This window comes from Magallana gigas, chromosome 1 (assembly GCF_963853765.1).
Source record: "Magallana gigas chromosome 1, xbMagGiga1.1, whole genome shotgun sequence".
NCBI classification, from domain to species: domain Eukaryota; kingdom Metazoa; phylum Mollusca; class Bivalvia; order Ostreida; family Ostreidae; genus Magallana; species Magallana gigas.
Genome location: NC_088853.1, coordinates 31,686,601 through 31,704,657, shown reverse-complemented (window position 1 = coordinate 31,704,657; position 18,057 = coordinate 31,686,601). Strand labels below are relative to the sequence as shown.

At 31.9% G+C, this 18,057-nt stretch overlaps 2 long non-coding RNA genes across 2 annotated transcripts in view; one reads left to right on the top strand and one right to left on the bottom strand.

Annotated features, from left to right (window-relative positions):
• Positions 1-18,057, bottom strand: part of LOC117687290 (uncharacterized) — a 259,261-nt gene that overhangs the window by 65,270 nt on the left and 175,934 nt on the right. The window lies entirely within an intron of this gene.
• Positions 1-18,057, top strand: part of LOC136269984 (uncharacterized) — a 30,173-nt gene that overhangs the window by 4,002 nt on the left and 8,114 nt on the right. Inside the window, exons 2-4 of the long non-coding RNA XR_010707614.1 lie at positions 881-1,162; positions 8,172-9,054; positions 15,816-16,724. This is a non-coding gene — a long non-coding RNA (uncharacterized lncRNA). The remainder of the gene's footprint in view (positions 1-880; positions 1,163-8,171; positions 9,055-15,815; positions 16,725-18,057) is intronic.

Here is an 18,057-nt window from a genome sequence, read left to right as displayed (position 1 = left end):
TAATACAACAATGTACAAATGACGATACAGTTCTACACATTGTCTATAGTAATACAACAATGTACAAATAAATACATGACAATACAGTTCTACACATTGTCTATAGTAATACAACAATGTACAAATAAACACATGACGATACAGTTCTACACATTGTCTATAGTAATACAACAATGTACAAATAAACACATGACGATACAGTTTTACACATTGTGTACAGTAATACAACAATGTACAAATTAACACATTACAATACAGTTCTACATATTGTCTACAGTAATACAACAATATATTACAATTATGATTTTGATTTAAAAAAAAATCTTATTTTGACTTTGAGTAATAAAAAACCCAGTACATTGCGGTGTATTACAGTTGTTCTTTGATTTAAGTTTTACGTCTATCAAAGTATACCCAGGTGATGAATGAGTATTAAGAATTAAGAAGTAAGAAGAAGAAAAAGAGAACAAAAATACCAACAGAAACAATGTGTCTCTTCTTCAAAGGAGGAACAGAGTTAACGTACTTATATTTCAATAAAAGTGCCACATCAGAGCAATATTTAAATGATATATGAAGATTTAGTGCGCTATTACCATCCACAAAACATAAGTGATGACAAAACCGATATATATTTGCTGTATATGATGTTTACTTCTGGGCCGTGTATGTTTTAAACTATTTTGGTAGGCCAAATACAATTTGCCCAACAAAAATTAATAGATCATAGGCACGACGTTACAGGTATACAAAACAATTAAATTAAACGTATATTCATTTCTTTAACCCAAGCGTATAAATGCATGGATAACCTCCCATCGAAATAAGCATGTTATAAGTTTAAAACATTACATAGCAGTTTTGTTTTTATTTTCTCTAGAAAATGGAAGGCGGGGAAACCTGGCGTGAGGCAATTTTATCCAAAGATTTGAAAACACTTTTTAAGCGGTTTGAAGTCCAAATCCCAAATGACCCTTCAGGAAAGTCATTTGCTGGCAAACTTTTAAAAGGTGATTTTTTACGTGATATCGTTCAGGATGTAAGATCTCTTGAAGAAGGGGTTGTTATAACAAGAAAAATTGACAGAAATGCGGTCGTTAAACCTGGGACCATGTATGCGTTTGAAATCGATATTGGCAGAATGGGAGACAAATGTTATAAGGTAAATATCTAACAACATTGAAACATGTACATATATATCAAACCCTTTTATTTTATAGTGTTGAAAAATTTGAAATATCTAGAAATATCAATTGATGTGTTCGTGTTACACTTACAAGTGTATTTACTACATTTAGTCATAATATAATCTTAAATTACAGTTTCTATAATATCAACGCAGAAAGTTCATTCACGAGAACACTAATATATTTGTAGCGATAAATGTATACACACATTTAAAACAAAAACCTACTCACGAAGAAAATCAGCGAGAAATGATCAACAATCATGTGAATGAAATATAAAGCATTTGTATAATTGATACGAAAAAGTTATGCCATTATCATGCTAAATATGACTATTCAGAGGCATTTTTTATTGCACTTTTTTTCAATATCAGTTTATGTTTCAGCACAAAACAAATATAAATATGAATCAAATACTTGTTGAGTTTGGTATTTAGATCAGTACTGGCATAAGAACTCACATTTGGTTAATACTGTGGTTTCATCATTATTCGTTGAATACCAATTTTTGTTGGTTTCGTTTTTAAGTTTATCCACAAATTTAAATATTCATTGAGTTACAATCTCTACATTTTGTGTTGACAGGATCATTCGCCACGAATTTAAGTATCCTTGAAACTGATTTTTACTTTATGCACAAAAATTGATACCCACGAAAATTAATAAAACCACGAAAGCCTTTTGAGAAAGGACTATGTGCGGTTTGGTCAAATATCTGCCCCCGATTTCAACCAATTTTTAAATAGTATCGTATAAGAATGAAATCTTCACAAATCATTGTAAAGAGGATGCCTATAACTTTAATCTTGATTTTAGTCATTATTGCTCACTCGCTTTTTATCTATGACGTCATCTAAATGACATAATTCCCGCAAAGTTGCCAACAAATGAAGATATTCTCAGTTTTGCTCTATATTTTGCATTCGGAAGTATAGAGCGCAGGTCTGCTCAAGTGCAATTTTAACATATGTTTTACTTAAGATAGTTATACATATTATACTAAAAAATTGTACTTGAGCAAGCCTGCGCTCGATGTTTCCCAGTCGAAAAACCATCGGAAAACACCCATATTTTGCTACAAAACATCAATTTATCAAAAAAATGCAATATTCATGACGTCATTTCTACGTTATGACGTCACTGTGGTGATAACCTTTTACACCTTTATTTCCAATATGATTTTAACTATCTTTCATCTTATTTTAAAGCTCTTTCTAAAACTTTGATTTTGGGGGGGGGGGGGGGGGCAAAAATTGCATAAAACCGCACTTAGTCCTTTAAATGGACTACTATTAATGACGATTTCTTTTAAAGTGTACCAACGTATGCATTTAATTTAACTCAGTTTAACTAAACAGTCCTTAAGATTGAACACAACTTTGTGGGAGATGATTATTAAAATCTAAAATGAATTGGTTGCTCAATTTACAAACCCAATCATTCAATCTCAACACTGGGGTTTAATAGTCAAGTACCGATCTTTTGATGTTGTTATATAAAGTCAGTATAGTGAACATGTTTCATGCTGTTATTGCACTGATACGATCTTGGAATTTAATCAATTTGTTATACTTAACCTGTAGTTCTTTAACTTTTTAGAATTTAATTGATTTTTGAAAGGATAAGCAACATAACTTTAGAAAACTTAAATTCTTAAAGAGTATCCAAACCCTAATTATGACAACAAAAACTATTTTTATCGAATTTATTGTGCTTAAATAATTGTGTTCAAAAGACTAGACAAAGGTCCTGTTTCATTTGCACAATATAAAACATGCAGTTCAGAAAAAAAATGCATAATTCGTAAAAAAAAATCACCCAGCCACCGATTTTCATTGCACATGACAAATATTACTACTACAGACCCTGAAACGTGCTACTACACCTCTAAAACGAACCGTACCGTTCCGTGCAAGAAACGAACCGTACCGTTCTTAAAACGAAACGTACCGTTCACAAAGCGTACCGTACCGTTCACAAAACGAACCGTACCGTTCACAAAGCGAACCGTACCGTTCACAAAACGAACCGTACCGTTCACAAAGCGAACCGTACCGTTCAAAAAGTGTAACGAACTGAACCGTGCAACTGGTGTAGTAGCACGTTTCAGGGTCTGTTCATATAGAGCAATGATTCTAAGAGTCAAATACACTTTATGTGACAAAATATAGAATTACGCTAAACTTCATTTAAAAACAGGTATTTTCTAGCCGTTCTCCATCTCCTCGACCACATGCCGTGTATTAGTTATGTGTACCAAAAGATTTTCCGAAGCATACATTTGGAATGCAACTGCGCTTATCATGTGCTTAGTTAGTAGTGTTTCAATTTTTTTCTTGTTCTTAGACTGAATATTAAACATGTTAAGCATTATGTTAAACATTAAACCCTTTTGTAACAGGATGATAATTATGTCATTGATTGAGCATTGCAGTTATCAAGAGTTTATATATGCAAACCTTCATCAAACCTTTGAACTCCTTGTTTGCTCTAGAACTGCCCAGGGGGAACATTCTTAACAAATAAGAATTATCAACAAATCAAAATATTTGTATATAAAGTCATATCATGCATATCTTTTACAATTTAATGCAATGCTTTGGTACATGTATACGATTTTAATGATATGCTATGACATTTCAATGCAACGCTATGAGATTTGTGGGTGCTATGAGAAAGTAAACCGAAGAGCTTAACGAAACGGTATGCTATGCTGTGATATCTGAGGTTCGAACAAAAAACTTCTCCTTACACAGAAGAGTTCAAAATATTTCGAAGTAAAATGTTAGGAAGCCACAGTTTACAACTAATCTGTAATATGGACAATTATTTTTTTTAATAAATGCATCTAAAACCAAGTTGAGATCATGTTGTATGCTATGCTATGTTAAGGTACTAAATGACAAATAAGAATCTATAAAATTGTTTGCTATGGTATGAGATTCCAATGCTTTTGTATGAGATTCCAATGCCTTTGTATGAGATTTCAATGCTGTGCTATGCCATGATGTATGTTGTTAAATATATGCTTAGACTGATTGTTAGTACATGTAATAACATAAATTATAATTTTTTAAATATGCAAAAAAAAAAAAGAAGTTCAACTTTTCAATGTGTCTCCAACCTATCTCCATGATCACGGTTTTGAACTTGAATCTACACTATCTAAGGCTTCTGCCACAAAAGCCACAGCTCTTTTGAGTAATTAGTTTTTCAGAAGATTTTTAACAATTTGTCTTTCTGTAAAGCTAGGTAAAACAAAATGAATCCCCCCCCCCTCAAAAAAATTAATGAATGAATAAATAAAAAAATCAGTTTTTTCTGGTTGATTGTGTGCTTCTTATTTTTATTTTTTTTAAGAATATTTTTTTTCTTAAATTCCGCTATATTCCTATATAATTAAAAACCCCAACCCCATTGGGACCCCGCACTACCACCAGGAATCATTATCTGATTCTACACTACCTGATGATGCATCCACATATGTTTCAGCTTTTCTGGCCAATTAGTTGTTTTGAGAAAATCTGTTAAGGTGTTTCTCTATATATTTCTTTGTACAATTTCAATCCGAATTGCTGTCCCATCTTGCGCCCGGGGATTATATTTTAAACATACTTGATTCCACTTTACCTGAGGATTCCTCTGCACAAGTACTAGCTTTCCTGGTCAATGAGTGCTTCAGAAGATTTTTAACATTTTGTTTTCTTAATTCATAAATTGAAAAATGGCAAACAATGCCTCGTAGTTTTGAAAATGATTTTGTGACTTACAAAGATTACAACTTTTAAAAAAGATTTTGGGGTTGTAAGTCACAACCAACGGGATATCTGTTCGACTGTTTCCGAGTATTTTCCCTGTTAATTTTTTCGTAGTTTTAAAATTGGTATACTTTTTGCATTTCGTATGACTTCAGCCACAAGACCGTTTGAATATTTTGCCTATCGTTCTAGTCATATCAAATGCAATATTGTGTTTCATATGCGAATAATTACAGGAATTCAATAAAAACTACTAAAGACTGCGTTTTTTTTACAGGATGAATGACCATTCTCCTTAAAGGTAGCTTAAAGATGATCTTTAAGCCACCTTTAAGCTATACATGCTGCCTAGAGGTTTCATATATGTGCTTAAAAGTGACTAATAAAACGCCAAAAAATGGTTTAATGATGCTTAAAGGCAGCTTAAAGAAGCTTAAAATCTACCTTTAAGCAACCTGTAAGGATAACTCATTGGTCTTTAATGACTAAGCTTCTTAGATCCACCTTTAAGCCTTTTTGTGTTTCAATCATAACAATCTATTATCAATATTGTGCTAATATACCAACACTAGTATAAATTCTATGGCAATTTAATCAACTGTGATTAATTGATAAATATATTCAACCTTTATGCGAAGTATTTATGAAGGAAAAAATGGCGGTGGGTCTAGACAAAAGATACACCTGTTTTGTATATCCTATATAATCTGTGTAAGTTCCAGGTTTTTCAAAGGATAAACTTAATTAGATATACACACAAATGAAAACATGTCTAGTCACAAAAAGTCGCGATTTTAAAAAGAGAAGTTGATTCTACAGAACGTGTACGGTAATTAAGTTTAAAAAAATGTATATTCCTAGCATGTTCCAATTATCCTACGTTAGGAAAAGTATTAAAAACAGGTTTTTGGAAGAAAATTAAATTTAAAAAAAATTGCCTTAGACGAGTATCAAATCCGGGACTCTTAGCTCACTAGCATCAGCTCTATTTATATGCCCCAATGGAGCTTATATAAATATAAGTCTTTAGATTTTATAAATTATTGGCTATTGACTCAATATAATGTGTTTGCATATTTGTTTACATAAACAAAATTCTGGCTTTCATTCAGTTTGTAGCTTGTTTGTAGCTAATCAATACCATATTACATGATTGCATATTTTTAGAATAAATGACGGAACTTAGTCTTTAGTGAACAAAAAATACATGATTGGAAACTGTTTGGCTTACTAGTTTATATATTTAAACCGGTATATACATGTACATGCATAAATTCGCCTAATTTATACATGTTTAATTGCTAGGAAGATGAAAACATGCATAGACATGCATCTAAGCACTATTAGGGTAAACGTTTTACGAATCTACCGTCATGATCACGGCGCTTTTCCAGCACGTACATGTAATAATAGTGTATATTATACATTTACAACAGATTAACATATTAAAGTATCCCTCTCCTCACGTTTTGATTTCATTGTGTGTATGATCATTGTACTTAACATGAGTTTAACTATAACTATATAATAGCACAGAAAGATTATTTCTTCATAGTTATTCAACATCCATTCAGGAAACGAACTTTTTTTTCGTGCGAAATGATCTTAAGACGAACATGTCTGAATCGAACATTTTTTGTTGTTGTAATTTCAATAAACAGGGTGTCCGAAATTATAACTAATACCATTTGAAATGCATATAAATTAAATATTGTTTGTCAAAAATTTTGAATTGTGACAAATAAAAATCAAATAGGTTATTATTTTCAAACAAAAAAAGTTAATGAGAAAAATATGCTTTTCACTGAATTATGAGTCAAAAAATGCATCATATTTATTTGGTTGAATTGAATTTCAATTAAAATAAATGAATTTGACGTAACGGATTAGAAGGACGAATTGTTCTTTGCGTCTACGCCACTATCTATCGAACTCTGACTCTTAATTCAGAATCCATAGGATTCATATCTATATATAACATATACTAGGATTTCACTGGCGTTATCCTCTACATAATTCACATGTATAAATCCTTTTTTAACCGGGTTTTCCAACGGAAAAATCCGGTTATTAAAATGGTGAAAATGGCGGGCGGGCGGCTGCCAAAAGGGTACCCTCATTTTACGGATAACTCCTCCTACAGTTTTCAAGATAGGAAATTGTTCTTTTGCAGATCAATTGTACATATATCAGAGGTGTGCATATTGCTAGGATTTTGATTTCCGATAATTTATCCAAAAAATACCAGCTTTTGAAGTTAGTCATTTTTGGCAAAATGTTGCATATAGGGTACCCTCATTGTACGGATAACTCCTCCTACAGTTCTCAAGATAGGAAGTTGCAGATCAATTGTACATATATCAGAGGTGTGCATATTGCTAGGATTTTGATTTCTGATAACTTATCGAAAAAATACCAGCTTTTGAACTTAGTCATTTTTGGCAAAATGTTGCATATACATGTAGGGTACTCCCTTTCACTGGATAAGGGTTGACATGGATTATCGATACAGTTTACATAAAAGAAAACCCGGTTTGCTGTCACATTGACAGCTTTTCACTTGTTTTTGTCCATCAACTGACAATCGCCAAGTTAAATTCTTATTTATTTACCAGCGTTAATCCGCTAATTGTTGTGTAATTACATTACCTCTATAAGTGCACAAACACATGCAAGCTAAAACCATTGTCCTTCAATCCCGCCTTTTTAATAAGTATATTACCTAAAGCTACACTTGATTACGCAGGTATGATAAGGCAACTCTCAGCGATCGATTGAGTAAAAATTCTTCTTATCAATATGACGTCACAATAAGCAGTATGATGTAATATTTTAATCAGATACATCTCAATTTTTACTTTATCACTGGTCTAAATTATAAAAAACTACAGGCGTAAAATGTCACTAGAAACTCTTCTAACTGAATGTATCTTTGATTTCTCTGTATTATGTAAAATAATTATTGATGGTGTCACATGTATGTATAATACACAAGATCAATGTCGACAGAGAAATCATCAGAATGCAGTGGAAACGATGCTGAAATAAGACTTATTTCATACTGATACACAAGATTTAGATGTCATTTTGGATATAATCAGGATAATACGGGCATGGATATTATGTTTTATTAGCGAGTGTTATTAGTCATACAGACAGCATAAATGTATAATAATCATAGAAGAAAACTTTAAAAATGAATAATTTTTATCATTTTACTTTTTAGGAGCTTACGGAAAGCGGCTTCTTAGACCAAGCAAATAAAAATCTCACTCGAGTACTTCTTATAAAAGCGAAATCAATAGGAGTTATCGATGCAAAACTGATTGTTTACGGAAACTGCAAATATGATGTTGACAGATTAGATATCTACTTGCAGCACATTTATGAAGATTTTGATGAAATAGCAAAACTTAGTGCATATAAGAAGATATCTTATTATAGAAACTTTGTTAGGGAAATGATAGATACCTTTTCGACTTATAATCTCGATAGGGTAATTATCAAATCCATGGACAGGGTACTGACAAGAGAAAACATTAGACGGGTTTGTTTTGAGGTAGTTGTCAGACATGACAACAACTATGTTGGAACAGTGGAAAATACCGCATATAATTGTCGATATTCTGGTACTGTTACGAGGATAAAAGAGATTTTAACTGAAGAAACATTATGTGACACAGCAAGAAAATTAGGGTCAGAAATATGCACAGGGATCTTAATGCACATTGAAAGCGTTGTTCAGACTACACTGTCAGCAGAATTGGGGAACATAAAATCAGATATGTCCAATATCATTTTCGGTGAAATCGATGCAATCATCAGTGCAACGGTGGTTAAAATATTCCGTACAATATACGGTGTCATTATTTCAGTTACTACATTTTTGATTACAATTTTTCGCCCGGTGGATGTTAATTCAGAAGAATGGAGAAGTCGGGTGGCTGATGAAGTATACATCAATATTTTGAAAAAGAGAGATTTTTTAAGAGATTCTATACTGGATAATCTTACAACTTTTTGTCTAAAAACAAGAGAAGACTTCAAATTTATCACAAGCGAACTGGAAGAATTCCAAACAAGAGTTATTCCAGAAGATCAAAAACAATGTAAGTATATAAGATATTAATTGAATAGATGGTGCGTTCGGTTAACAGGTAAAACGTCAAATGTCGTAGAACCTTTTATTCAAACTATTATTCAAACAAAAAGGATCATCTACGAGCACCTAACAAATGATATATAGCGTAACTATAGTGCATTTGTATATATGTATGTCCTGTGCATCTAATGGGCAACTTTTATAGAAATCATTTCACCCTGAAATATATAACTAAACAATTAAATTATATACAGTTCTTTGGACCGGTAAGAAGACAAAGCCTATTAAATTTCCAATCAATTAGTTGAATATTGGTTAAAATATCGTTGAAAAGGAATATTTTAAATAGAAAGTTTATTTACTACTTGACAACATCGGTATCCGGATAAATAAAATTAAAGGTAACATTATAATTCAAGAACTTTATTTGTTTGGAATAAAACCTTAAACGGGTTGACTCAAAAGTTTTATAGTAATGGGATATTGAAAATGAAACAGGCAGGAACGTTAAACCCATATTAATCGACACAAGCAGACGGATTTTGGGAAAATATCTGAATTTCTAACAGTAAAATTGGTCCAAGATAAAAAGAAAAACTGACGAATATCGCCCACATTTAACGCCAGCTTGATTTTATTTTATATTAATAATTGGATATGTGGAGATTAACTGGGGTTAACATTCCTCTCATTATGAAATAAATTTTTATTGATAGAACATATGACATTTTTACTATACAATCATTATGAGATAAGGCTAAAAAAAAAATAACTCATAACAAGAAAGCATACCTTTTAATAATTTTTTGGGATTTTTTTGTTTATCGCTTAAGCATTTTTTATGCGAACCCCCACTGACTTAGATCTGCAAAAGCGTGTGTCCACAACCTTACTCTCATTATTTTGCTATTTGGGCTGTTTATCGACAATAAAAGGTTCAAGATTGGTTCAAAGTAATTAATATATATATATATATATATATATATATATATATATATATATATATATATATATATATATATATATATATATATATATGGAACATGTTTTAAAATGTTTTTTTCGAGAACAACAATAATACAATATTTAACTATAAAAGGGTCCTCAAATACAGATTATTTTAAATTGTAAAGGCCGTGACCCCAGGACCAGAACCGGGGTCCAAGAAGGGGTTCAATGTAAACATAGATTTACATGTATATAGAGAACATGTTTGAAAATCTTTATCTCGAGAACTACGCGTCTGCTTTTTGTAAAATTAACATGTAACCTTGAAAAATGTAGTTTTATTATTTTTAAAATAGTGACCCAGGGACTATTACTTGGGATTCAAGACAGTTTTAAAGTTTAAGTCGTTAAGAAAAATGTTTAAAGATGTTCTTCTCGAGAACTACGATGCTTCAGTTTGTCAGATTACTATGCAAGCATCATCAAATAGTGCATATTCTGAATTTAAAAAAAACAACTTGACCTTTGGTTTTTTACTGGAATCCTAGATGGGGCTCAATGTTTAAGATAAAAATGTTAAATTAATTGAATGAATTAATTAATTTCCATGTTTGAAATTCTCCTTCTGAAGAACAACAATGCTTAAATTTGTGCGATATGCAAGCATCCTTAAACAATGTAAATGCTAAAGACGTTCATGTAAAGCGTTGACCAGCAGACTAATATTGGGGCTCTAAGAGGGGCTCAAATTTTAACAGAAATATGTTTTAATATTATAGTATATTATTAAATGTTTAAAAATCTTCTTCTCAAGAACTACAATGCTACATTTTGTGAGATTACTGTACAAGAATCTTCAAATAGTGTACATTTTAAATTGTAAAAGCCAACCATAAACCTTGGACCAATCCTGGGGCCCAAGAAAAATTTTAAAATAGAATTAGAATATGCTACGACATAGAATGTTACAAAGAACTGTTGTTCAGGTGTTGTTAAAATTAAGATCCCCCATTATGAAAATTACACATTACAGGACGTTTAACTGGTCAACATAGTGTATGTATAACCAATTTTATAGTTAAATAGGTCAATCTCAGATGCGAGTGTTTACAGGTATAATCAAAGTACTGAAGTACTGACGGGAGTAGATTTTATCGATTATTATTCATTTTAAAATCAACGATATGTTACTTTGCTTGGCAAGGAGTTTATAATCTGTCTTTGAATTACGCACATTTTTATATAATATGAATTCTCGGACTTTTCCGACAAGAATTTTGAGAAAAACCCCGTATGAATCGTGTTGTGTAATGATTAAAATAGATTTTTTTTTTAAATTGGATCAATTGTATTTTAACAAACAATTGCATTGTATAAGTATATGTATAATATAGAAGTACTCTGATATTATTTGACAATTATGGTCAACCAGGGTCCTTATAACATGAAAAGTCCAAACACTCCCCAGTGGACGATGCTACATGAGACTGTTCTCTCAAAGTAGCTAAATATATTATAGAATTACAAATTAAAAACATGTAAGTACACGTATATATCACAATGTATCAGCAAATTTTGAGAAAATACGTTGTTTGTCACATTTCATAAGACGTAACATAGAAGAATATTGAATAAGAGCATTTTTGACACTTTTACACACATTTATTTCAGTTTCTTGCAGAGATTCAATTCTACAGTACATTTTGTATTTATATATTTTATAAGCAATGAAAGAAATTAATAAATTCAACGACTCAATCTTGTCGTTTTGTTCTAAATAAAAGCCTAGAATAATATGTTTCCATTTTATATCGATTAATAAAAAGGAACCTAGTTTTCTCCAAATATGTTCAACATTTTTACATTCAAATAATAAATGTTAAGTGTTTTCAATTGTTTTGCATATATTACAGTTATCCCATTTGTCCCGTAACCATTTACTTAAATATGCATTGTTGCAGAGAATATTATGGAGCATTTTGTAATTAAATTCAGCTATTTTATTGTCATTTATATCTTTGACTTTTCTCGTGTATATATTTTTCCATAGATTTGAATCATTTACCGGTATTGCAAACTCTTGAGAAAGTTTAGTTTGATAACATGGTTTAACAAATTTCTTGTGTATTAAGTTTTTATAAAAGAATTGGCTTTTTTTTTTAAATTTAAGAATGACACCCCTGTTGCAAAATGAAATTTCATTTCATTCTTAATGTTCAAATATTTAACATTTGTAAAATTATATTTTTTACACAATGGTTTTATAACTGATAATAAAGTGTTATATTCACAAAGCCAGTTAGACTTTCTCTTAATAATAGTGGAAAGCACTTGTAGTGTTTTTATATTCCCGTTATCATCTATTAAGTCCTTTAAGTAGAGTATATTACTGTTAACCCAGTTTTAAAAAAATAATATTTCTCCTTTTATTTTGATGTTGTTATTATTCCAAATGGGTTGTTTTAAAATATCGTTAGGTGATATGTTATCAAAGTTACATCTTTGTTTACATTCGTTAAATGAACTTTTTTGAGGAAAAGTATAAGTTTGCCTATTCTATCCAGTGCATTTAAATTAGTTTCAGAAAACTGTAAGACGTAATGAAGATTTAAATTAGCTTTTTCCATAAAACTCCCAAGGATTTCAAATAGAGTGCCCTTCGAAGATAACAATCGCGGTATCCACGCTGCTTTTAGAGCCTTGAACTTACTTTCAATATCTATAATTGATAAACCTCCATCTGTTATATCGCCTATCAAGGTATTTCGTTTGATTTTTTCAGATTTGTCCCATATGAAATTAAATAAGAGTCTTTGGACCTTACAGATAAATTCTTTATCTGGTATACACAATATAGATGCAATATAAACTAGTTTTGAAGTTGCTAATGTTTTGATTATACATGATTTACCAAACACCGTTAGTTTTCTACGTTTCCATGATTCAAATAAATTATCCATGTCGTGATATATTTTCATCCAATTTTTATTGTAACATTCTTCTTTATCATGTCCTATATAAATACCTAAACACCTGACAGCTTTATTTGTTGCTTTAATGCCATTGATTTCATCATACATATCTTTAAGCCCCCCTAAAAGAATACATTCGGTCTTGTTTATGTTTATTTTTGATCCGGCATGATTGCAAAACTCGTTTATAATTTTCAAACTCAAATCTGAAGAATTCTTGTCTTTAAGAGCAAGTGTTAAGCCATCCACATGTTTTATATTAATGATTTCTTTATCAGTTATGCTGATCCCCAATATATTTGGTTCGTTTTTAGTTTTTATGGACAAAATTTCGGCTACAAATAAAAATAATCAATCCGATATTGGACATCCCTGTCTGATCCCTCTTGTCATACTACATGTTTAAGATAACCATCCATTGTTTTTTCATCTTAAATTTAGGGTTTTTATATAATATCTCTACCCATTTAAGAAATTGATCGCCAATATTAAATTTTTTCAGTGTTTCAAAAAGAAAGTTCCATTCTACAGAGTAAAAAGCTTTTTCAAAGTCAAGAAATAATAATATGCCATTTTTTGTTCTCCGAATCGCAATATTCAAATATATCTAATATTAGGCGAGCATTTTCACCTATATATCTGCCTTTAACATAAGCCGTTTGATTTTTATTTAATTGTGTTTGCTAATATTTTTTGTAATCTTTTAGCTAAAAAACAAGCTATAATTTTATAATCTGTATTTGTTAAGCTAACTGGTCTATTAATTTTTAACAATTGTTTTTCGCCTTTCTTGTATATTATTGATATCACAGAGAGCCTTTGAGATTCAGACATCTCTTTTTGCTTAAAAACTTCTTTAAGTGCGGCGTAGAAAGTTGGTCCAATAATGTTCCAAAAACATTGGTAGAATTCACAGGGTATACCATCTAAGCCAGGAGATTTTTCTCCTTTCATATCAAGTACAGCGTTTTTGCATTCTTCGAAAGTAGGGAATTCATCTAGCATCAATTTGTCTTTATCGTTCAACATTGGTACCTCTATATTGTCTAGATAAGTCAAAATCTTGTCGGTTGGAATATGTGTGGTTTTCAACAGATTCGTATAGTAATTAATCATTTCTCCGATTATTGAATTTGTGGTATATATCATATCTCCATTTGATGTTTTTAGTTCTTTGATTATATTAGATGTTTGATTTTGTTTTTCAAGATTAAGGAAATATTTTGTGCTTTTTTCGCAACTTTCTATCCATTTTGCTTTTGATCGTATTTGTGCCCCCTTAATTTTTTTGTCATAAAGCTCATTTATAGTGGTATAAAGTGCTTTCAGTTTACCATAATCAATATTGTTACACCGGCTATTTTCAATCGTTTCTATTTTTCTTTCAATTAAGATGATTTTTTGTCTCATATTTTTCCGTTTATTTTTTGCATAGAGTATGGAAAATTCCTTAAATTTACGTTTAAAAAGGTCCCATTTATCTATTGGATTTTGCACTTGATCTACTTCTTCAACTTATTTTGCAATATAATCTTTGTATTCCCTATTTTCTAGATATGAAATATTAATTTCCAATAATTCGGACCTCTGGAATTTTCAGAGATATTAAAATGCATTTTTAAATATTTATGATCACTCATTCTTGTGCCGCGGGAATGAGTACCCGGTAATTTCCTCACTATACTATTACCTACTTAAAATACATTTTTAAAAATCTATGATCACTCATTCTTGTGCCGCGGGAATGAGTACCCGGTAATTTCCTCACTATAATATTACCTACTTGAAAACAAAAATTGTTACTCATAAAGATATAGTCAATTCTACTAAAAGGAATATCTTGGGCATTACACCATGTGTCACCTTTCAGTTCAGGATGCTCTCTATCCCAAACATCCACCAAATCAAGCTGTTTTAACAAGTTTATCAAATAATTCTTACTTTTATCTTGTTTATCATTGACACGACAGTTAAAATCACCACACAAGATTATGTTTTCATTTAAACAGAAAATAGAATTGATTCCATTAACCTATGTATAAGTGATCGAAATATTAAAAAAAATTGTATGGATCAAAGCAATAATGATCTCTAGTCTCGTTCAACCAGATGCTCGACTGTCTCTGTTAATCTTCAACAAAGTGGAGAATGTGTACACCAGGTCACGTGATAGCTTGATTACGCGACCTCTAAATATAGAATGACTCTCTGCTTGTCGGAGATTTACGGAGACAGCCGATGGTTGAACGATACTTTTCTGAACTCTGGCGTATGAATACATACGACTGCAAAAAATATCTAAATTGTTCCTCCTATTTAACATCTGACTATTTTCAAGGTATTCATAAATAAGTTTCTTAAAAACTAATGCTTCAAGATACATTACATCGAATTTATTGATTATTTTCAAAAACTAAATCGTGTCAGCGGTGATGATTTGTGTTTAGGTCCAAACACTGTTTCACTTTCTGTTAGCCAGGGTAACTGCATAGGAGAGTTGATTAAAATCAACTCCCAAAAAGTATTTATACCTCTATCAAAGTTGGCCTTTCTATTCATGCAGCAAATATGGCAAAATGCCAGTTTCAAAATAGTTTCACTGTTTTTTGGCGCTTTTTTCACGAAGTATTACACGAAATGCATTGTTTTACAGATTTTGTCTTGTATCTTAATCCATATTAGGCCAATAGTACGTTAAACCAAAAACTAGAACGACACAAGCAATCAAGTTCAAGATTTTAACTTTCATGGGAGCATATTTTAGTTTTAAACAAGTTTCAAAATGTCATAGCTGATTGTTTGTTCTCTAGGAAACTCATTTACCGGTATTATATTGTTTACTTTGCAGTAATCAAAGAATGGGAACAACGTGACATTATTACAGACAAGTCTTCATTGCAAAATCATCCATCAATTGTAAAGTTTATAGTTGGTCATAAAGGTGATAGAAAACCTGTTGTAAAAGTTTTTACTCGTGGTGATGAAGAGACGACAAAATCGTTCTTCATCAGTTGTTGCAACGTATCGAAAGACACCAAATTTGAATTTGAAAATGTACAAGATACAAACAAACTGTACGATGATGATGAAAAGGTGACATACGTATCAGACAAGAGGAAAAGTAAAGACTTAAAAGAATTCATTCAAAGAAATGCAAAGAAGATTTATGCAAAGTATTCAAATATTGTTGGTATTCGAATAAGTTGTGGCTCGCGTTTTGGTGACACAGAGACAGACTCACATGGAATAATACTATATTGCCTAGACAAATCAATAATACCATTTGGAGAGAATCCGCTACCCAAACATCTTTCCGGATGGCCGTGCATTCATAGAGAGGATTTTTTTATGTTTGGAAAATGCCCTGAAGACTGTCTGTCTACCAATGATAAGCTCCCAGTACCCGGTTGCAGTATAGGAATACCAGTATGTGCCTGGTTAGGATCTGTTGGATTTTTGTATGAGTCTATAAACCCAAATAATGAGTTTGGTTCTGGGTTCCTTACAGCTTCACATGTTGCAATCAAAGATTTCAAAGAACTATACCACGACGAGACACCATTGTCTAACCATTCTCTTCGATCCAAAAAATATTTGATAGTTCACCCAACATGTCAAAATGACCAACATGTTGGTAATACGAATGAGCATTATCAAGTTGTTGGAGAAGTTGTTGAATCATTCATTGGAAACTTTGGAACATCTGGGAAAAGCTTGGATATTGCAATAGTTAGAAGCGGCGTGGATAGAAAAGAAGGTAAATATTTTTTGCTATATTTTTCAACTTATAATATACATGTAACACAGGTTGCAACTTGCTTTCCGGAGTTGAAGTTGTCCGTAGCACTTAAGTAAATTTTTAAATATGTTCTTCCTCTTCTGTGATGCAACATGCGCAGGTAGGTTAAGGCTTCCCTATGGATTTCGACTCATGAATATCACCCGACCTTTCATGACGTTTGCTTTGCCCATTATTCATGTTTTCATTTTTCCCCCATTTTGGATTTTGTACAGCAATCGTTGTTACAAGTTATCAATGTTGAATTTTTTTTAAACAAAATCGGAAATTTGCGATTAAAAGAGGTTTTTTTTCTTATAACTATATTCCCGTTTGCTCACCATCTGTGTCAGCTAAGCCCATTCAGTAGCCTTGTTTTGACTGCGAACTGCTCTGAGCGTTGTGCCAATATTTTTATAAGATGCATGGTCTGCCAGACATCGAGAGTGGATAACGCAGGTCAACTACCGTTTAAGATTGTAAAGAAATGTTTCGTCATAGGCGTCGGAACCGGTGGGGGGGGGGGAGGTTAGACCTAATTAGACCTAACCATTCGACACATATCATCATAGAAGGCTCACCCCCCCCCCCCCTTCCCCCGCGTTTTCTCGGGGAAGATTGAAATATTGAGAAGTTGGAGTCCCCCCCCCCCTTCTACGGATTTGTAATTTAATGATTAGGGGGAAAACCTTCATTTTCATAATTTTTTTAAGGAGGTACTACAAAAGTTACCCCCCCCCCCCCCTCTCCTCACCCACAGATCAGAAATTTTATAATTTCGGGAAATAGTTTTTAGCTCACCTGAGCTGAAAGCTCAAGTGAGCTTTTCTGATCACCTTTTGTCCGTCGTCCGTCCGTCCGTCTGTTCGTCCGTCTGTAAACTTTTTACATTTTGAACTTCTTCTCTAAAACCGCTTATCCAATTTCAACCAAATTTAGCACAAAGCATCCTTATGGGAGGGCGAATATGAATTGCAGAAATAAAAGTCCGATCTATATTCAAAGCGGAGAAAACCTTGAAACTGTAGATAAAGGGGGTGCATTTTTAAAAATCTTCTTCTCAAGAACTACTGATTCCGATTCAACGTAGTTTAGCGTAAATTATCCTTATGGGAAGGAAAATATAAATTGCAAACATTAAGGTCTAATTCTGTTTCAAATCTGAGTTATTACGAAAATAATAATAAAGGAAAGGCGTGTTTCAATCGGGTTCGGCATCCGGTAAAAAGGGTAGACAAGGCTTGGCCTGGGCAAAACAAAAGATTGGCAGTTATTAATCTGCCAATCGCATTAACATTTCAGGATATTTGAT